The following is a 17,268-nucleotide window of genomic DNA, read 5'->3' on the forward strand; positions in this document are numbered from 1 at the left end:
AACCGTCTGTTCTATGTAAATACAATTTATGAAGACAAAATACACTACCCAGACTAGAAGAGATCAAAATGCCAACATGCCCGGTTACAGTGTCATTGTGCTCGAGGGAGGCCTGAAACCTAGGGTGGTCTTTGCAGGAAGTAAGAACCATTTTATTGAAGGCTGCTGACATCCCCAGTCCACTCTGATTTGCTGTCTGCTTAATTCTGATTCTGACCCTCATCTCTTTTTGCATGACTCATAAACCATTCGATATTCAAGTTAAAAAATTAATTAATTATAGATATATAGTGTGTGTGTATAATCTGTTTTGTTGTTATGAAACTGAGGAAGAAGTTAAACCTTCACTTATACCATGAAAGCCTTGTAAAGCTCATATTGCTTAAAAGAACTCTGAAGGTGGATAGCATCAATGTTTGTTAGTTACAATAAAATAACCCAAGGAGTCTGCCTCTGGCTTGCTTTTGGGAAGACTACCAAAGAACTATAAATCATGCTGTACTCCATTACGTAATCAACTGAACCTACAGCTTCTGGGCATGAAGAGAAGCATAAACAGAACACACGAAGCTATAACATAGCCATAATCTTTCCTATATTAGTAAAAAAAAAAGGTGTTTGGACAATCCATACATTTCAGGCTGGAATATAAAGCTATGGGATATTTTTCTGATTTTAGCCTTTTGGATAAATGACGTTCATTGGTATTTCTAGGAAAGATTTGCTAATGAAAGTCCAAGACCTGTATAACATTAAGCACACTTACACTGAAAGAGTTTAACATTTTTAAAAAATGTATTGCTATAATAAATTTTATTTGTCAAAATAGCAGTTATTATTCTGTGATTTGGACTAATCACTGTATACCATGCATTGTATTTTAATGTGAGGGTTTATCTATCCCCCTCCCTCATTTTTATCTCCAGAAATCAACTATAACAAACATTAAGCACGCAAAGAAAAAATTAAAAGTGAGGACAGATTCCCTAACCAACCTACTTATTTTTTGGCTCTATGCCCAAGCCTGAAATAAATTTATTTATTTATCTATTTATTATTTTGATATTTAAAAAGAATTCCTGACCATAAATTTGTGGTTTATTGATATTTGAAGAACTTCTTTGTCTACCAGTTCTTAGCTTAGGTTTAGGTTTATTCTGTGGTGTTTAACCATTTATTGGTGGTCTTAATTTGCTAGATCTGCTTTAACAAAGTACCTCAGACTGGTTGGCTCAAATAGCAGCAATTTATTTCACAATTTTGAAAGCTAGAAGTCCAAAATCAAGATGCTGGCAGGACCGTGCCTTTTCTGAAGTCTGTAGCATTCTGGGGATGGCATGCCTGGAAATCTCTGCCTCTGCTATGTGGCCATTTATCTACTTCTGCCTACCACTAATTCATACTCAGGGTCCAAATTTCCTCTGCTTATACATACTCCAGTCATTGGATTAAGTTCCACCCTGATTTAGTGGTCATCATCTTAACTAATAGGATCTTCAAAGATCCTATTTAAAAAGGGAATGAGTTCACATCCACAGGACAAGGGTTGAAGACTTGAATAAGTCTTTGTGGGGGCATGATTCAATCCATAACAATTGTTGACCATTAGATTTGATTTATAACTTCAATCTCTTTTTTTTAATTAGAGGGAATTGTAGTTGGTGAAGTCAAAGGAGAAGAATTCCTTACAATTTATAGCATCTAGTATAATGTTTTCTATATAATACTAACGAGTTTATGGCACAAAATTAAAATAAATATGATTTGGAAGGATGAAGAGTATGAATAGTTCGTCGCATGGAAGAAATTCAAAGTAGAAAGGAAGAAACATGAAGAAGGTTAAGAATAAATAATAACATTATTTCAGTTCTTTTGGATATTCAGATGAGTATTTAAGGGCCTATATGAAACCATTGTTTTTTATTAAATTAAAACTGACAACTGAATATTAAAAACTAGGAAGTAGGAAAGAATTAAAAAAAAAAAAAAAACTCACTCACATCGCTTATTTCAAACTAGCCAGTAAGCCTGGTAAAATCTTTTTTGGAGTTTTTAAATGAGCAAAAATATATTTAGTCCCATGCCATTTGCATTTAGTTTATTCATTTATTATTCCTCTCATACACATGCATGCATTATTCTATCTGTGTGTGTGTGTGCATTTAATCTAAGAGTCTTGAATGGTTTGGTCAAATGGATAATGAAAGCATGATAAAGATTTAGAGGGAGACCCCTTCATAAAATTATGACTTGAACTTTATTATTGACTTGAATGGGAAGAGAAAGATAAGTAATATAGAATGTAAATCAGCATTCCAGTCTATTTTAATAGCCAAACATGAGTTAGTCCAAGTTGTTTAGAGAGTTAGGATCAATACGTTGTTGTTGAAATAGATGTTTCATCTATTGTGTGTTGAGATAGATGTTTCCTCACCTAAGATATTAGTAAAAATATAAAATAAACCACATTTTCACATTAATTTATCATTTATGAGTTTGAGTAAATATTTTTCTTATTATCAAGTATTTAAGGTCACTGACAAAGAGATATGGGAGAAAGAAGTGTTCTCTTCAGGCCTTATCAGAGATATGAGAGGATAGCTTACTTCTTTCCTGGATTTGACTGGTCGGTGTGGAATGCCTTCAAAGGTCCTTGGATAAGGACAGATTTTGATTTTTGCAAATCATTATTTTATTGTATATAATCAGAAAGTCATTGCTATCATTGTTTCTTTGAGGAAACCCTTTTCTCCTCCAGGCTGATTACAGACATATCCATAGATATGGTTCACCTAATAAATTATTTTCTTCTAATAATAAAGGATATATTTTTATTGATTTTTGAGGATTAATAAAAACCCAAACTAAAGTCAAGTAGTTCAGATTTAAGAGAAGGCAATCAGTTTATCTATATTTGATTAAAAGAATACTAATCTCTAATTAATAATCTATGAGTTCTACTTCCTCCTTAACCTGAACATACAAATACTCCAAAAAGATGTGTAAGACAAAGTCCAGATGTCAAAATTAAAATTCTATATTTCTAGACATACTGTATTTCTAGGGAAGAAGAAATCTCTAGCATCAGAAATATGAAAGCAAAAGGTTTAGAACAAAGTCCATTATGTCAAATCTCTTTCTGATACCATCTGATTGAAAAGGCTCAGATGTTGAGCTTTTACAATGAATTGGTTTTTATTTGAAAATGGAAGGTAGCAGTTTCTTAGGAGTCATTTTATTTAGCACATGTAAATTTTGATCTAATTAACTATAATCTTTAGAGAACTTCTCTAGCTCTACAAATTTATTCTCACCAGATGTTATTCTACTCTAGTATTAATAAATGTTTTTTACTTAAATGGAACATGCCATTTGATATACATGACACTTAATTACAATATGATTAGAAGGTGTCCAAAACATCATTTTGATGCTATAAATTTCAGTCATCTATGATTAAGAAAGCAACCATGGACGAAGATTTGTTTCTTACGGAAAATACAATGCAATGCATTCCAATCACTTTTCTAAGAAAAAGTCCTGTCCCCCATGGTTATAGTGTACATGATACAGCAAGAATTTAGATGCTTCTTTCATATTGGGGAATGAAGTTATATTTATTATGGTTTATTGACTCTATTTCACAATTTTCACAATTTAACACCTTGTCTTAATTCCATATATTTGAGGATTTCTAGATATATTTCTGTTACTGATTTCTAATTTATTACACTTTACTGGAATAACATACTCTGTATGATTTCCCTTCTTTGAAATGTATTGAGAACTTTTTTTTTAACTAAAGAAGTTGTGAGTTTACAAAACAATCATGCAAAAATATAGGATTCCTATATACCACCCTACCACCAACACCATGCTGGGGAACCTTGGTTACAACAACTGTTAGCACTTGTTTATATAATTGCACTATTTTTTTAACAGTAGTTACCTTTGTTACAATTGATGAAAGGTGATTAAAATAGTTCCAACACCCATTATTTATATTAGGTGTATTTTTTTCATATACCACCTTATTATTACCACCTTACATTAGTAATTCTTAAAGGACATTCTTATATTCATACTAACTATAGTTCATCATCTACAATATGATTCACTGTATTGTACAATCCTATGTTTCATCAATCTTTTAATTTTTATTCTTAGGAATATATAATCCTAAAGTTTCCTCTGTAAACCACATTCATCTGTGCAGTTCAGTGTTGTTGATTACACTCACAATAATGTGTTGCCATTCCCAGCACCCATTTTCAAACCTTTACTATCAGCCTAAACAGAAATTCTTTACACATTAAGTATCAGCTCTTCATACTCTAACCCCAAGCTGTCTCCTGGTAACCTATATTCTAGATTTTAATTCTGAGTTTGATTATAGTTAGTTCATAACAATATGATCATATGATATTTGTCTTTTTGTGTCTGGCTTATTTTACTCACTATAATGTCCTCAAGGTTCATCAGTGTTGTCCCCATGAATCAGGACTTCATTCCTTTTTACAGCTGAATATAATATAATGGAATACAGTATTCCATTATATGTATTTACCACATTTTGTTTACCCATTCTTTGGCTGCTGGACACTTGAGCTGTTTCTTCTGGTATATAGTAGAGGAATAGCCAGTTCCTAGAGCAATTCTATACTTAGCTTTCTGAGGAAATATCAAAGTTTGTTCCACAGCAGCTTTACCATTTTATTTTATTTTATTTTATTTTTTTTTATAGATTTATTTTTTATTTATTTCTCTCCCCCCAGTTGTCTTTTCTCTGTATCCATTCACTGTGTGTTCTTCTGTGACCGCTTCTATCCTTATCAGCGACATCGGGAATCTGTGTCTCTTTTTGTTGCATCATCTGGTCGTGTCAGCTTTCTGTGTGTGCAGCACCATTCTTGGGCAGGCTGAACTTTCTTTCGTGCTAGGCGGCTCTCCTTATGGGGCGCACTCCTTGTGTGCGGGGCTCCCCTACCCAGGGGACACCCCTGCGTGGCAGGGCACTCCTTGCACGCATCAGCACTGCGTGTGGGCCAGCTCCACATGGGTCAAGGAGGCCTGGGGTTTGAACCACGGACCTTGCATGTGGTAGACGGATGCCCTAACCACTGGGCCAAGTCCGCTTCCCAGCTGTACCATTTTACATTTCCACCAGCAATGAATGAGTCTTCCAATTTCTCTAATCCTCTCCAATACTTTTAGTTTTCTGTTCTTTTAATAGTGGCCATTCTAATGTGTGTGAAATGGTGCTCATTGTGGTTGTGGTTATGATTCGAATTTCCCTATTAGCTAATGATGTTGAGCTCCTTTTCATGTGTTTTTTTAGTCATTTGTATTTCCTCTTTGGTAAAATGTCTATTCAGTCTTTTACCCATTTTTTTAATTGGGTTGTTTGTCCTTTCTTGTTGAGTTGTAGAATTTCTTTACATATTCAAGATACTAAACCTTTATTGGATATGTAATTTCCCAATATTTTCTCCCATTTAGAAGGTTGTATTTTCTGAAAAGTTTTTAATTTTGAAGAGGTCCCATTTATTTTTTCTTTTGTTGCTTGTATTTTGGGTGTAAAGACTAGGAAACCATTGTCTACCACAAGATATTGAAGATGCTTCCCTACATTTTCTTATGGTTTTATAATCCTGGTTCTTATATTTAGGTCTGTGATACAATTTTTTAAAGATTTTTATTTATTTCTCTTCCCTTCCCTGCCCACCCCCCCAGTTGTCTGTTCTCTGTGTCCATTCACCATGTGTTCTTCCGCGTTTGCTTGTATTCTTTCAGTGGCACAGGGAATCCATATCTCTTTTTGTTGCATCATCTTGCTGTGTCAGCCCTCCGTGTGTGCAGCGCCACTCCTAGGTAGGCTGCACTTTTTTTCGTGCTGGGCGGCTCTCCTTGTGGGGTGCACTCCATGAGCATGGGACTCCCCTACGTGGGGACACCCTTGCGTGGCATGGCACTCCTTGCACACATCAGTACTGCACATGAGCCAGCTCACCACATGGACCAGGAGGCCTGGGGTTTGAACCCTGGACCTCCCATGTGGTAGGTGGATGCTCTATCTGTTGAGCCAAATCCGCTTCCCTGTGAGACATTTTGAGTTAATTTTTGTATATGGTGTGAGATAGAGGTCCTCTTTCATTCTTTTGCATATGGATATTCAGTTCTCCCAGCACCATTGTTGAACAGATTATTCTTTCCTGGTTGAGCGGACTTGTCAGAAATCAGTTGGCCATAGATATGAGATGGTCTCAATGCCATTCCTTTGGACGTTATATTTATCCTTACGCCACTACCATGATGTTTTGAACATTGTAGCTTTTTAATATGCTTTAAAGTCAGGAAGTGCTTTTTTTAAAACTTTGTTCTTCTTTTTTAAGATGATTTTGGCTATTTTGGGACCCTTACTCATCCAAACAAATGTGATAATTGGCTTTTCCATTTCTGCAAAATAGGTAGTTGGATTTTGGATTGGGGTTGTGTTCAATCTGATATTAATTTGGGTACAACTGACATCCTAACAATATTTAGTCTTCCAATCCATGAACATAGAATGTACATCCATTTATGTAGGTCTTCTTTGGTTTCCTTTAGCAATGTTGTATAGTTTTCTGTGTATAAGTCCTTTAGGCCTTGGTTAAATATATTCCTAGATATTTGCTTCTTTCAGTTGCTACTGTAAACGGAATTTTTTTTCATGATTGCTTCCTCAGATTGCTCATTAGCAGTGACTACTATTCCTAGTGTTCTAAGTATTTTTACCAAGAAAGGATGCTGTATTTTTCAAATGCCTTTTTTGCATCAACTGAGACGATCATGTGGGCTTTTCCTTTGTGGTGTACTACATTAATTGGTTTTCCTATGTCAAACCAACCTTGCATACTAGGGATAAATCCTGCTTCAACGAGATGTATAATTCTTTTAATACGCTGTTGGATTCAGTTTGCTAGTATTTTGTTGAGGACTTTTGCATCCACATTCATAAGAGATACTGGCTGTAGTTTTCTTTCCTTTTGTTATCTTTATCTTGCTTTGATGTGAAGGTGAAGCCAGCCTTATAGGATGAATTAGGGGTTATTCCCTCCTCTTCGATTTTTTGGAAACGTTTGAACAGAATTGGAGTTAAGTTTTCTTGGAATATTTGGTACAATTGCCCTGTGGAACTATCTGATCCTGGGCTTTTCTTTGTTGTGAGGTTTTTTTCTGACAGATTCAATCTCTTTACTAGTAACTGGTTTGTCAAGATCTTCTATTTCTTCTTGAGACAACAAAGGGAATTTGTGTGTTTATTAGAATTTGTCCATTTCATCTAAGTTATTGTTTCAGTTTGCTAGGCTGCCAAAATTCAATATACCAAAAATGGGTTGGCTTCTACAATGAGGATTATATTCATTTAAAAGCTTACAGTTTTAGTCCCATGTGGGAGCCATTTTTTGCAGCCAGTATGACGATGATGTCACTGTAGCCCTCATGGCAGGATTCATCAAATTCAATATGCAAAGGAAGCTGTTAAGCAAGGTTCAGCCACATTTGGTCTGAAATCAAACACCCATGCAGGGAAACGGACTTGGCCCAGTGGTTAGGGCCTCCGTCTACCACATGGGAGGTCCACGGTTCAAACCCCGGGCCTCCTTGACCCGTGTGGAGCTGGCCCATGTGCAGTGCTGATGCGCGCAAGGAGTGCCGCACCACGCAAGAGTGTCCCCCACGTAGGGGAGCCCCACACGCAAGGAGTGCGCCCGTAAGGAGAGCCGCCCAGCGTGAATAGAAAGTGCAGCCTGCCCAGGAATGGCGCCGCCCACACTTCCCGAGCCGCTGACGACAACAAAAGTGGACAAAGAAACAAGACGCAGCAAATAGACACCGAGAACAGACAAGAGGGGGAGGGGGAGGGGGAGGGGGAGGGATTAAATAAATAAATCTTTAAAAAACAAACAAACAAAAAAAAACCCATTCAGTATCAGTTGCACTGAAGAGGACAATCAGAGCTTGTAGCACATCAAAAAATTCTCCATGTTGGCAACCTTACTGGTATCTCAATTTTAGGCTTACTGCTGATGCTAGACTGTTATGTAATTTCAAGTGCCAGGAGTATTTGCATTCCAGTTTTGTATTTGACAGACCTCTACCCTTGTTTCATCTTGCATCTCTAATAGGAAGTAAGAACCAGATACCAACACAACCATATGACCCAGACCATGTGATGTGGGATTGCTCATTGCTGGTTATGATATGACATGAGGCTCACATTTTCCAAACCTGTTCATCTCCTCATTTTTTGACTGCAGAGCTATGCCCATTGGAGCCCATTTTCAATCAGCTAGTACTTACTTGGAGAGACAAAAGTCTGAGTTTATGGAGTGTAATTTGAATAAACTGGTTAAACATAGTCTGCATGCCTTAAGAATGACATGTCCTGCAGAGCACGACCTAATTACAAACAATGTTTCCATTGGAATTGTTGGTAAAGATTGGGGTTTACAATCTACCATGAGGATGTTGTGTTTTCCTTCCTGGAAGGTCTTGAAGAAAGACGACAGAGAAAGGCACAGCCTGCTCAAGGTAAAACAATGGAACAATAAATGATAAATCAGACTATATGTGTCTTATCAAATATGTAGGGAAGGGGCTGTGGCTCAATCAGATGGGCTCCCGTTTACCATATGGGAAGCTTTAGGTTCATGTCCTGGGCCTCCTTGTGAAGGCAGGCTCGCCTGTGCGCCAAGGAGTGCCACTGGCCTGCAAGTGCTGCAGAGTGCCACTGGCCTGCAAACGCTATGGAGAGCCAACTCGGCAAGGTGACGCACCAAAAGAAGGGAGACAAATAGAAAACACAGAGGAGCATGCAACGAATGGACAGAGAGAGCAGACAACAAGCAAGCTGCAAGGGAGGGAGGGAAATAAAGAAAGATAAATACAGACACACAGAAGAATGCACAGCAAATGGACACAGAGAGTAGACTGCAAGCAAGCCGCAAGGGAGGGTGGAATAAAAAAACAAAAATAAAAAATATGTAGCAATGCAGGAACATACCTAAATGACAATAATCTATACTTTGAACCAAAAGGTGCAGAGTTTTGGAATGGTATGTTTTAGTAATCAGTCTAGAAATGAGTTTTTCCCAAGTAACCTGACTGAAGCCATAAAATGGGGTGTTTTTTTCTTTGAGAGTGTCTATATAATCATTTTCTAGGAAGTATAGGGTATCTGTACTACTATTTTTATATGAAGAATCTAGTGTCTTTGTTGTTTTAAACTCAAGTGTGAAATAAAATCATTTCACCTGAACAAAAAAAGCTTACAATTTTGAGGCTGAGAAAAATGTACAAATCAAGGTCTCATTATGCAATGTTTTCTCCCTAAAGACCATCTGCTGGAGATCCTGGATTCCTCTCTTACATGGCATCTGCTGGACTCTCCCTTTTCCTCCAGGTTTTCTTGCCTTCACCTTCTGGCTTTGTGACTTTCTCTTCTGTGTGTTTCTCTTTCACTTTCTGTGATCATTCTGTTTATCAAGGACTCCAGTAAAAGAATTAAGACCCACCCTGGCTCAGGCCTTACTGAAGTAACCTAATTAAAATGCCTTTTCCTGAAGTAACTAATCAAAAGGTCCCATACACTGTAGTTTCATGCCTAGGAATGGACCACCTTTAAAAATGTGGTTTTCTGGGATACCTACAATCTCCAAAGTACCACAGCTATCTATTTATTGTCAAACAGTTGTTCATAGCATGCCGTTTTAGCTTTTTCTTTTTCAGCAGGATCAGTATCAGTGTTCCCCATTTCCTTTCTGATTTTCAGTATTTGTATCCTTTTTTTTATCAGTCTAGCTAAAGGTTTATTGATTTTGTTGATCTTTTCAAAGAACTAACTTTTGACTTTGTTGATCTTCTCTACTGTTTTCATTGTTTTGTTTTCTATTTCATTTATCTTCCCTCTAATTTTTGTTGTTTCTTTCCTTCTGCTCACATTGGGTCTACTGAGCTCTTTTTGTTCTAGTTCTTCCAGTTTTGAGGTCAGGTCTCTAATTTGAAGTCTTTCTTTTTCTTCTTTTCTTTTAAGGAGTTACCAGAGATTGAACCTGGAACCTTATATATGGGAAGCAGTCACTCAGCGACTGAGTTATACCTGCTCCCTTTCTTCTTTTTTTAATGTAAGCCTTTAGAGCTATAGGTTTCTCTCTCAGCCACACCGTCACTGCATCCCATTAGTTTTGGTATGTTGTATCTCCATCTTATTCACCTCAAGGTATTTCCTAATTTTGCTTCTGATTTCCTCTTTAACCCACAGGTTGTTTAAGGAGTATGTTGTTTAATTTCCACATTCTGCTAATTTTTCCTTTCTCCCTCTGTTATTGATTTCTAGCTTCATTCCACATGGTTGGAGAATACACACAGTATGACTTCAATCCTTTTCAATTTACTGAGAATTGTTTTGTGACCCAACACATGGTCTACCCTGAAGAATGATCCATGTGCAGCTAGAAAATAATGTGTATTCTGTTTTTGTTGGATGCAGTATTCTATATATGCCTGTTAAGTTTGGTTGGTTTTGTGAATCACTCTAGTCCTTTGCTTCCTTGTAGATCTTGTGACTAGATGTTCCATCTACTACTGAGAGTAGTGTGGGTTTTTTTTTATTATTAATTTTTAAAAATTAATTTATTGAAGTATATCACTCATACATAAACATACATAAACAATAAATGTATAATAATAGTTGTGAACTTACAAAACAAGCAAATATAACATCATACAGGACTTCTCCTACTATTACTATAGAACTGTCTATTTCTCCCTTCAACTCTGTCAGTATATGCTTCATATAATTTGGGGCTCTGCTATCAGTTGTATATATATTTATAATTGTTCTTGGTGAATTGGCCCCTTTTTCAGTATGTAATAACCATTTTTGTTCCATGTAATCGTTTTTGAATGAAGTCTTTTATTTGTATAGCCATCCCAGCTTTCTTTTGTTTACTATATGCATGGTATATATTTTTCCATCCTTTCACCATCAGCCTACCTGTATCTTTGACTTTAAGGTGAGTCTCTTCAGTGGCCACTGGAGGTGCTGAAGGCAAGGAGAGGGAAAGGAGGTGTAATATGAGGGAATTTTCAGGACTTGGAATTGTCCTGAATGACACTGCAACAAGAGATATAGGCCATTATCTATCCTACCAAAATCTATAGAATTGATTGGGAGAGAGTATAAACTACAATATAAACTATAATCCATGCTTAGTGGCAATGCTCCAAAATGTGTTCATCATTTGCAATGAATGTACCACACTAATGAAAAAAATTGTGAATGTGGGGAAGGGTGGGAGGTGTGGGGAGTGGGGCATATGGGAATCCCTTATTTTCTGTGTGTAACATTTTGTGTAATCTAAGTATCTTTTTAAAAATAAAAATAAAAAATATATTTTAAAAAAGGTGAGTCTCTTGCAGACAATATGTAGTTGGGTTATTCTTTTTAAATCCCTTCTGTCAATCTTTGCCTTTTGATTGGTGAGTTTAATCCATTTACATGTAAAATCACTACTGCTAATACAGGACTTTCTACTGCCATTTTGCTAATTTAGCCTTTGTAAGTCTTATACCATTTTGTCCTTCAATTTTGTTAATGCCTACTTTGGTATCTATTTGCCCTTTCGTGTTGTACCATATTTAGTGTCTTCTCATTTCTGCCTGAATATATTTTTCATCTGTTCCCCAAAGCCCTGAGTGAGTGCTGCATCTTTAAATCTCCACCGTCTCTGCCCCTGTCCAGGGAGGGTTGAAACAATGACTGGCACCACATTTGTCTGGAGCAGGTTGAAACAATACCTGCAATCAGGGTCCAGGACCCAGGGATCCAAATTTGCTAATCAAAAACCATGCTAAGTGATTGGCCACGTACAATCCTGTTCTTGGGGACGAGAACTGTTACATCCTTCTCTGTCACCAGGCACTAGCTTGACCCCACAACAGCCTGCCACTACAGTGGTGGATGGATGCCGGTGGCCACCACACTAGGAGAGTAATTTACAGTTCTCTACAGTAATTTACAGCCTCTTCTTTCTGCTGTTCCCTATATGCTGCACAGAGTTCTTCTGGCCTCAGGAATTTCAAAGTAATTGCTTCAGATAGTTGTTGCATATTTAATAGTTGTGTTGGTGGAAGGACTGAGTCTTGGAGTGCTCTATTTCCACCACCTTCCCAGGAGTAACCCCACATTTTGTTTTTAGTTTCTGCTGGATTAATTTAGATAAGCTTTACAGATACATGAATTATAAAGCTTTGCCTGTAGCATTATTTTGTTTTTTCAGAGATGCTGAGATTGAAATTAGTTTCAACTGAGCCTCAGAAATTCTAATTTAGTTAAAAAGTTACATTTTTTAAACTTGTACAAGCACTTTTTATCATTTCAATTACTTTATTATTACTTTGCTTGACAAATAACTCAAAAACTTTGATGAGAAAACATTTTTTTTTTTTTTTTTTTTTTCAGTCCACAAACTCTTTGGGAATGAAAGTCTTCTCTTTTGGAAAGCAGTAGGTACTTTTTAATAAATTATCTGTACTAGTAGACTCTAAGTGTTAATAAGGTCAGAATATAACATCTAGGAAGAGAAGATTATGTTTTTGGCTTATTCCTTCCAAGAAAGCAAAATCATGTCATTTTTATTCCCTAAAGAAAAAGGTCACCCTTTTTTAAAAATTTTAAGTTAATTGCATTCACTCAGTCAATAAGTAGTAATTAATTACTTAATAAGTTAAAATAATTACAGTGTTAAGTATCAGATGTATCTTTGTCATGTGGATTAAATATATTTCTTTTTAGCTGGAACTATAGGATTATGATTCTTTTCAGATTGCTCTCTTCTTTTTTAAAAATAACATTATTTAAAGAGTAAGTTATATAGACTAGTCATATTCTTCCTCAATGTTCCATGTGTCAGAATATGTCAGAATATTTTTTTCAAAGTTAAAAGAAATCAAGTTTGAGGACAGTTTAAATCTATTAATCTCTGTTGAAAGCAGGGGTCAGAATAAAACTGCAAGGTGTTTGGGGATGGTGAAATGTAAATAAAAAGTAGCAAGCCAATTGTAATGGGTAATTAAATAATCATTAAACCTTATTTTATTTCAAAAAACAGGCAACAAATTAAAGCACATGAAACTTATACTACTGGCAGTTTAATCTGTGCTAGTTGTTACAAAAATAAAAGGAATGAATGATGATTAATAGGTTGATTTTCAAAAATTTAATACAATGATAATTTTTTCTGATTAATAACCTGAAGTAAACACATGTTTTCCTCCATAATCTATACTCTTAAGCATTCTATAATTCAAACAAATCATACTTTATATTACTTTTATCTTGTGGAAAAGCATTTAAATTAGGCTTTAGATTATTTGGGTGAAGCAATGAAATTTTAATTCACAAATTATATTCTAAACCATTGGCTGATTTTCGAGCCATGTCAACCAAATTCACTTGAAAATCTGAAAGGCAGAATATTAATTTGCACCTAGGAACATCCTCTAATACAGCAGAGACCAAAGGTATGAAGCAATTTCTCATTATGAGAAGAATGCTACTACTTTTTTTTTTCATCTAACAGTGAAGCACTGGATACTCATTAATGCAACACTGAAAAGATAAGAGGCTTGGTTGTGTTTCCATAATTCTCAACTTTACCAAAATATTTGATTTCAAATATTAATCTCTTTAGAAAAGAAAAAGAAAAAGAAACATTCAAGAAGCCAAACTGACTGGCAAGACTATGCTATATGGTCCAAACATTCCTCCTCAGGCTGAATGCTTCAAGGTTTATGCTTCTTTAGTTCTTTAAAATCCTTAAGGTCACCTAAGGAATGACAGAGCCAATTCAAAGGGATATATATGTTCATAATGATTTACCTGTTCTTCTCTAATTACAACATTGGGAATTTTTGTGAATGTGAAGTAATTCCCAGCATGCAGGGTAAATTGCTAGTCTGGTTTCTTGGTTACCAGGAAGCAACTGTCAATTCACTTGGAGACAACTACCCAGATGTAAATGTAAATGCGGGGGTTGGAGTAAAGTATCTTAGAGTCTTCTCCAGCACTAAAATACCATTTTCGCTTTTTCTTCTGTTTCTTTAGCTTCTAACATATAACAATCTCACTACTTTATATGATTCATACTGTAAACAGAAAACCAAAATAAACTTCCTACTAAAAAGTAAGACAAATTACTGAGAAACTCTGAGTACCACTGATTCATTTACATCCATTCCTGCTAAAGTGGTTCTTGTTCAATCTGTAGAGCAGAAAAGAATATTTTTAATATCTGCTCTCTTGGTTAAACAACTCTGCTTTCCCAAATACACTTCCTACTGCAGGTATCTTCAGTGGTCAGACTGCACATCTACTCCTAATTTCTGAAGAAGAAAAAGGTAATTTGTCTGCTTCAGCAAAAATCCACATGGCAACTCAGAACTAAGTTTTCAACTCACTGTTTTAAAATGCCAACTACTGCTCTTACTACTCCCAACTTCAAAGTAATTGAAGATTATGAAGTAACCACTTCCCCCAAAAGCCAGAACTTTCACCTCCTCTGAACAGGGGAATACCTCTCATAAATGAGGTAAAATAAGGGCTGCTGTCTGAATGATCTGGACCTCTTACCTACCCCAAAGAGCAGTGACTGAAAGTCAAAGAAGTAACTTCATCAGTTACCTGGTAGTCTGAAACCAGTAAAAATAATAATAAACACTGCATAAATATTAATTTCTCAAACTAGCTTCAATTTATTCTAAGGAACAATGACAAGTGAAATATGAGGTATACAATCACTGAATCTAAAGGCCTAAGTTTTGCGCTTCTACCAACTGTAACTGTCATCACAGATGATCTTGTTAAAGAGGTAGAAGTAAAAAGGAAGTGCAAATACCAAAGTAATACTTACAAAGGGGAACAATTATTTTTGTATGCATACTCCAATATTTACTAGTTAGATTTGAAGAGCAAGCATTTATTCTTGAAGTAAGTGTCAACTTCAGAACATATGATAAAATTGACATTTCAAAGGAAAGATAATAGATTTACAAATCACTACCAATTCCTGATAGGATTATACCATTTTCTTTAAAAAAAAAAAAGTTTTCCAAACATATTAGGAATGGTTTACTATTTACATTAAACAGTATTTGGGTTCTAGCATTAAATCTACATATGAGCCTTCCTCTGTGTTCAAGTTTGTCCAGTATGCTGTGGCCCAGGAAGACATTTTATTTAACAAGCTCTGGCATTTAGAAATTGTGGGTGTATCAGTGTGGATGGGTAATTTCAGGAGAGGTTAATACATGTTTCTATTCATTGTATATGTGCTTTTCCTTTCAGCAATTCAATTACATGAAAAGTGTAAAATTCTACAGGAACCAAGATTTTTTTCCCTGTCTTCCCAAGTTCATAAGCTTAAAAGTAATGCTTTGCTTTAAATTATTTACATAATTCCTTTAGTACAGAAAACAGTAAAAGGATTCATCTTTAGAAAGCACAATATTAAAATCAGGAGAAAACATGCTTCAGCTAAGGGCTTTACTTGAATCAAGGTTTCCTTTTAAAGTTTTAACAAAAAGTACAGTTTAAACTAGGCACGATTATTCAATTGAGGAATTTTTCTAGAAAAAATAACCATGTTATTTTTGATGAAAGATCATCAGCTTGTGGAAGAAGCTTTATGCCAAAGTATAAATTTTTCATACTTATTAAATTTTTTAGTATTTACCATAATCTTTTGATCCTTTGCTCAAGTTATGAGCCTTATAACAAAATCTTCAAGTTAAATACGGTTACTGCATAAACTGCAATGCTGAAAAATCCTACTTAACAAAATCCATGAAAATGTCTTAAATTTGATAATCAAATCCTGCATCATTAAGTCCCATTTCAGTTTCAGAACAGACCGATAAATCAGGGCTAACATCACCAAAGGGTCTGTTTTCAAAGACCACAACAAAAGTTGTATTTGGGATAGGCTTTGTTTATATTATTATTTTTGTTTTAGAGGTCATGCGCAATACATGGTGCCATTGTCCAAGTGTTTTATATAATCAGTGTCTAAAAAGTGCTCTAAGGCAATTGCTTTTCTCTCTCAAATGCCAGGCCGTGGAGGATCAATACCAGTCCCTCCTTATTTTTGAAGATTAACGTGCGTACAGGTCCTAGAGTAGATGAATTAACGTCACAGTTGGGGGACTTGGGTGTGTGGGGGGGCAGTATCCATGCTGGAGGCTTCTTTTGGCAGCGCAGAAGGAAGAAAAAGGCTCTCCTACGTAATTTTGGGGACCTGGGAAGGGCTTTCCAAGCCAAGAGGACTGACAATCACTTCTGCTTTCATTTTATGGAACGCCCTTAGGTGAAATCTGGTTCAGCACTACACCAACCACCTTCTCTTCGCTACTCCACGCCGCAAAACACCTCAACCTTCTCTCCATCTCCCAGGCTGGGAGTGGGATTAAAAAGTTTGCAAGAGTTGCCCTCTGGTTCCCGCCTGGGGAAGGGAGGAGAAGGGAAAGAACGGCCCGGGCGGCCGCGGCCCTTGAGCCGACCGGTCCCTGCAAAATCCGGGTGAAGCTTTTCCCCTCTCGCCCATCCCATGTGCCTCTCAACTACTGTCAACCTTCTACGGTCTAGTCCACCGGTTAGCGCAGGAACGGGGAAGACTGAGAAGGGCTGGAGGGAGTGCGGGTCGGGGAAGCGGTGGGACTCGGGCCACACGTCCCCAGCGTGGCCCCCACTTGCCCGAGTTCAGCTTACCCTGGTCGCGAGTCCGCGCTCGGCCTCCCTGCGCCAGTGGACCCCCCTCCGGGGAGACGCGGGGCCGGGGGCTCGGCGAGGAAGAGCAGGGCCGGCCGGGGCCGCGGCAGGTCCCGGTGCGGGTGCGGGCGCGGGCGGGCGGGCGCTCGGCGCTGCGGGCGGGCCAGTCAGCGGCGCGCCATGGCCGCGGCGCGGGCGGAGGGAAGCGGCGGGCGCGGGTGGCCGGGCCGCGGCGGCGCAGCGTCCCAGCCGCGGCGGCGCCGGCCTGGGCTGCGCTGGGCTCCCGGAGCGCGGCGGGCGGCGGGCGCAGGCCGAAGGCGGCGGCGGCGGCGGCGGCGGGAGGCCCGACCGACGGGAAGGGCAGGGGAAGCTGTCAGCGCGTCGCCGGGCCTCTCCGGTGGCGAAACCTCCTCTTCCTGCCCCGGCTCGCGGGTGCACTTCTCTCTCTTTCTCTCTAGCTC

The 17,268-nt window shown here is 37.6% G+C and overlaps 1 protein-coding gene across 5 annotated transcripts in view; it reads right to left on the reverse strand.

Annotated features, from left to right (window-relative positions):
• NFKB1 (nuclear factor kappa B subunit 1) overlaps nucleotides 1-17,001 on the reverse strand; it is a 129,708-nt gene extending 112,707 nt beyond the window's left edge. For 2 of the 5 annotated variants that reach the window (XM_058294874.2, XM_058294875.2), the window contains exon 1: nucleotides 16,808-16,927. The gene's annotated coding sequence lies outside the window, so the exon portion shown is untranslated. Of the gene's footprint in view, nucleotides 1-16,807 lie in introns of all 5 variants that reach the window. The other 3 variants (XM_058294873.2, XM_071215344.1, XM_058294886.2) reach the window with 3 other exon arrangements.
• Between the last annotated feature and the right edge of the window lie 267 nt (nucleotides 17,002-17,268).

Source organism: Dasypus novemcinctus, chromosome 1, assembly GCF_030445035.2.
Source record: "Dasypus novemcinctus isolate mDasNov1 chromosome 1, mDasNov1.1.hap2, whole genome shotgun sequence".
Taxonomy (NCBI): Eukaryota; Metazoa; Chordata; class Mammalia; order Cingulata; family Dasypodidae; genus Dasypus; species Dasypus novemcinctus.